Source organism: Passer montanus, unplaced genomic scaffold (assembly GCF_014805655.1).
Source record: "Passer montanus isolate IOZ18808 unplaced genomic scaffold, ASM1480565v1 scaffold32, whole genome shotgun sequence".
NCBI lineage: Eukaryota > Metazoa > Chordata > Aves > Passeriformes > Passeridae > Passer > Passer montanus.
This window is the reverse complement of record NW_024367930.1, coordinates 5,901,878-5,907,877: the sequence shown is the minus strand read 5'-3', so window position 1 is coordinate 5,907,877 and position 6,000 is coordinate 5,901,878.

The following is a 6,000-nucleotide window of genomic DNA, read 5'->3' as shown; positions in this document are numbered from 1 at the left end:
TAATTTAACAAAATCAGAGGTGAAACTTATATATCTGTGAATCTACCCAAAGTTACAACTTGAAATTATTCTGCCCTATGTCATGAGCCAAAAAAGACAAATCTCTGATCGCAGAAAGGCACAGATGAGAAACAAATGTTTCTTGGGTGATACTGGAGTCATTTATGTGTATAAACCTGGTCAAATACACTGCTGAATTATAACTATATCTTATTTTTAAAAAAATAATTCCTCAGCTGTGCAAAAATGAACTACTGCTTGGGCTAACAAATGAACATTTATATGTACAGCAATAACATCTGATTTATGTTGTTGTCAAGTTCTCTTTAATTCAAGAGAATCTGATAACCTCATCAGATCTTGCTGCTGTGACAACAATCCTTATACTAATCTATACAACATCTGCTAGTGGGGGAAAAATAGTGGTCACAGCATCCCTAAAAGATGCAGTTTATATATTCCCTACCGGATCTGATTTCAAGAAGCCTAAACTTTAAAGAGGAGCTGTTTTGTGTTTCAATTAAGAAACAATTTGAGTCTATCAATACGCTTGCTCCTGAGGAATTACATTCTCGGCACATACTTTTTAATGTATCCACAAATTGCATTTTGTGCTCCATGGTATGTTGTTTTGCGGATAAAGAAGGCAGCTATGTGCCCATGCCCTTGTGGGAAATCACAAGCACATCTCTACCATGCTTAGGAGCACTGCACACTGCACACACTGCACACAATATCCCTACAAAACATCCTGATGCTTACATGCCAACAAGCACATCTCTACCATGCTTAGGAGCACTGCACACAGGGAAATGCCCCTACAAAACATCTTGATGCTTACATGTCTGTATGACAACCCATTACACCTCCAAGTTTTTCATCCTGGTCTCTTTTCCTCTCCTATTTACCCATACTGAGGGCATAATAGTCCTTACATTATTGCTTTAAAGTAGATAATAAATGAATCAATTTGGGATTCCCTACAGGTTCTCTTTTTGCACCTAAGCCCTTAGGAGCAGCAAATACCCTTTTGAACCTCCATAAAAGAGTAGAATGCTACAAGAGTGAGAGCAGGGGTAATTTTTGAGGATGACAAGGCACATCTTTTACTTAGGCATCAAGCACATTACAACATAATTTACATTTAGGCCTCTCTCTTTAATGGCTCTGTGAGTAAACAAACTGCAGCCAAATACAATTTAAAAGTTGCATCAGCCTCTGGAAAGCCTGTCTAAAAAAGTTTTGTTAATTTATATAGCCTACATAAGAGTATTTAAAATGCAAGAAGCATATGACTCTAGACAGAAGTATACAATGGCTTAATTCAACACACAGCAAAGCAGGTAGTTGTCATTCTTGAAGTTGTAAGAGCAATTAACCTTATAGAACAATGACATTAAACTGATAATAAAGCTGTTTCAACATCAAGCTCCCATATTAGACTTCAGTAAAGTTTTATTTTCTGAAAGTACTTTATGTTTAACCATGCTGCATTTCTGGAGATAGGAGCAAAAGTTAAACTAGGCAACTGAATCTGTTTTTAAAATTACCAAGTAAAATCAAAGATTTCACTAAAAATAATTACTGCTCTGAAATTATGATCTTTGATATCTGTTGTTCATCTTGCCCCTGCTAAGATAAACTCTCTTACAATCTTTTTGTGGGTATTCCTAATACAATGTTAATAATAGAGATTAGAAGTCTTCTATTTTAGTGTCACATGCAAGCATACAATACTTCCTTTATTAAATTTTCAACATTTGTGATGTTTTTAATAAAAAGACAGAGTTACTTTTGTCTGTAACTGTAGCTAATAACCACACATGACTGCAGCTGATGTGCTGAGAAGTCACCAGCCCCAGGTTACTTTCCCACACAGTCGTGTTTAGGTCAGGACCCAAGCATGGGTGTCTTGCCTGTAAGGATCCTTACAAATATTTCACTTTTTAATTCCCAAATGAATTCCTCTTAATCAAATTTTGGCGGTTCCAGGCAAAGTTTATGTGGCTCCCATCTCCAACGCCAAAGTATCTTGCTTCTCCCTATTCAGAATAAACAGGCTGCTGCAAGCAAAAGGCCACAGCACCGATACAGAGCAGACTCCTTCTCAGTTGTCCATCACCCAGACACCCCAAGTCTGTTGCCCTTCCACCAGCCAGGTGCTGTGTGGGACTTGGCAGAATGCACAGACTTCACTGAAACATTCAAAGTCTGCTTACAAATTACAAAATTCAAATTTCAAATCTTTAAGCCCTTCAAATTTCCCAACCATTCAGAATAGTTTTGCATCTCCTAAGCATTAAGGACTTCTGTTTTTCATTTCCTGGTGACTTTCTTATCTTGTACATTTACTAGGACACTTTGAGCTGTTATCAACAAAATGAGATAAGAGGCTTATGGCATTACTGGTACCTAGAGCATCTCTCTTAGGTGATAGGGCATTTTGCTGAAGTTAGTTAAATTAGGCCATGAAAAGGCACTTAGGAGGACATATTTTGCCCTGTTAAATCTATGCAGATTCATAAACATTTTTTACCTGAGAGGACCCTGAGGCTAAATGGGAGTTTATGCAATTTTCCTTTTGATTCTGCCCACACCTCATTATAGAGAAATGAGCAGGGCATTGATAAAGAGCCATGCTGCTTTTGAATGATGACTTCAGGGATCCTTGTCTCTCCCCACTCCCTCTGTTCATTGCAACATTGTCAAGCTTAATTTAATCCACTTTAAAACTATAGGAACAAATCTCTTTATTGTAAAGCATAACAAGGGTGTCCCTTTCAAGGACCACACTAGGCTCATAGCTCAACCTTCAATGGGAGATCAAAAAATATGTGCTGAAAATTAACCAGAACAAACCTTTTTATTATGAGTGGCCACATACAATTACAAGTGGTTTTGGAAACAAATTATTGACTTGCCTGGAAATACATTTACAACAGTTACAAATTATTACTACTGTTTGCTCAAATAATAGAACCTATTAAGCATATTTATCCTGACTGCTCATGAATTTCGTCTTCCATAAAGAATCCATATGCACTACACTACCACTAATCAGGGCTACTCTGTGGTCAACAATATTAAGTTGTTTGACGATAATAAGATGTTAAGCACAAATAGCATTTTCCCTGCATCAGTTATATTTGAAGAACTGTATTTTTCTAGCTGTGAAGGCTGAATCTCTTTGGATAGTTCAGAAAGATAATACAGTGCATTCTACAGTCATAATATTTGGTAAACAGAGGATAGAAGAAAATGGCATTAGGAGAAAGAACCCATCACTCTTTTGCAGTATAGCTGTGGAAGTCACTCATAGCAGCTAATCCAGCGCAGAAAATGGAAACTCTAATTTCATGTTACCTAATCCATGTGATACTTTCAGAAAGGCAGACCTGCTGTGGACATTGTACAGCCTAACAAACTTGTGCTTTGATGCAACTTTACTTCGTGACAGCCTTTACCTTGCACCAGGGCTTCACAAATAAATGCATTTGTTACCAGCTGAGCAAACACCTACACACACACACAAAGAGAAGAAAGGTAGTCCTGATCTAGACAGAAAGTTTCTAGAATTTGACCACTAAATTTGCAACTCACAGTCAGAGTCCAGCACTGAAATATCCTGTGCAAACAGCTTCCCTGAGGGAAGCATACCAAGAGCAGGTGGGATATTTACCATCAGTCAATAGCACACTCTTAAAAGGGGGATAGAAATGAAATCACTCAAAATTTAAGTTACCAAGTAAAAACTGTCCTAATTCTTCCCCATCATCCATATCCTCAAGGTTTCATAGCAATCTGAAGCACTAAACAAACATCTGCATGCAATTCTCCTGTATTGCCTCTTCCACGGTCCTTTGCTTCTTACTAGCTCCTGAGTTAGCCACAGGGCACTTCATCTACTTTGCCCTAGTGCTAGTGATTATGTGGAAGTTAAGGACTCATCTTTTTAATAACTTGGGATTTAAAGGCCATTTGGGGTTTATGTTTTATTTACAACAACTGCCTGTCCTTTACTAAACTGGTCACCTAATACAAGTGTCATGTAAGGTACTATGCAGAGCTATGACTGTATTTTGAAGAGATTACCTAACAAGTGGGCTTTGCTTAGGACATTTATTGCTCTACCTGCTACTTTGTTTAGAAGATAATGCAGTAGGAAAAGCTTTAAACGCAAAAAGAAAGTATACGAACATATAATTTTGTTTTCACAATGGATATACCTATCTCAGAACCTGTATCTCATCACCATCTGGAAGCAAACAAGTGCAAGCACCAAGGGAGATCAGATTTTGTCAATTGTAAACTAGACAAAGATGAACAGAGAACTCTTTTGTACAAAAGCAAACAAATAAGCAAAGGGCAAAGACCACAGATTGCAATAACAAAGCTTATGTGATTTTATGTGTCCTCTCTGTGAACTCTATGCAGTGGTGGGCGTGCTTGTGTGTGTCTTCCAGAGCACAGGATGCATCAGTCAGAAGAAGGTCACAGGCCCAAATGCTGACAGCCACACAGCATGAAAGCACACAGCCAAGACTGACACTCTTCCTCAGGCATAAAAGACCCAGAAATCTCAGTGCTAGCAACTACTGGGGTCCTACAAAAATGAAATTATCCAGCATAGGCACAGCCTAGAAAACAAACCAAGTATTTACATCTCTGTTCAGAACAGCAGTCAGAAATGTCTTTCTTTATAAAAAGAGAGCATTACATGACTTTCAAATGTCATAGTTCTCTTTTTCAGAGGAAAACCTGAAGTAATCAAATCTCCATTCTTGTTTGTTCTTCAACACAGATTTCATTTCATTAGTTGACCAAGGCTTCTTGATGTTAAATATTAATTAAATCTTCCACTTTTTATCTACCTGCTGCGCCAGAGTTTTCAACAGATCTTCCTCAGGGCCTCACAAAGGTCAGAATCCACCTCTGAACAGAAGCTATGCATCTTATGAAAAGGGAAGGGTTATTCTTTGTACATGCCATATCTGACCTGCATCCTCTGGGAATGGTCACAAGGCTCACCTGCTCCATTTAAGTCACAATCTCATTAAAAACACAAAACAGGAAATGGCTGAAATGTGCTGTAATATTCTGTCATCTTCTGTTCCATGGGAAGAAAATGGCTGCATTCAATTAATATGAATTCCTATTGAATAGTTAAATGAACTAAGAGCTGCCCTCAGGGAGTCAGGAGGTCTCTGCTCATGCAAAAGCTGTGCCTTCCTCTTCCTCAGTAGCAAGTATCAGTGAGCTCTTTTCTCTCAGGTCTCTAAATCACTATTTTGCCATTACCCACACCAGCTTGGATCCTCTTTTTGCACCTGGTAAAGCAGCAGATCCTTACAGGTCATCTTTAGCACTTCTTCATAGCCTTGATTAAAGAAACTGGGTGCTGCCTGCCTGTAAAACACTTTCAGACTCAAGGCTTCTACTTCTTTTTGTATTTAAGAGATGCTGATGCACACACTTTTGTGCTCCTAAATTGCCTACAGTCACCAGCACCCCAGCTGTCCTGTGTAACTCTGCACAGAGGACAGCAGGTAGTGCTCCAGCATTCAGTTATGTGGGGTGGCTGTGAGCTGCTTCTCAACACACAATCTGCTTCTTAGCTAACTTTAAGTGCTGTTGTTCTTAGTAGGTTCCATACCTACCCCGCATGCTCTGGGAAAAGGCATAAAGCTGTAGGCATCATTTTACTGTGAAACAGGAAAATAGAGCCTTGCTTGTGGGCTTGCACAGAGTTTTCACCCCCAGGAGAAACAAGGATGTAACTAATCTAAGGCTTTGCAAACTTGCTGAAAGGCAGAAAGCTGCTTGGTTCAAAACGTGAACCTCAATTGTCCCTGTGCATAGAGAGGGAGGTCTGGTAATACCACTTTTTTATCAGCAAATGCAAATGGAGACACTTTAGGGGTACTACTCCTAGACTTCTTCATGCCCACAGCATGCAGCTAAGCACATGAAACTGCATGTTTACTTGAATGTAGATTCCAG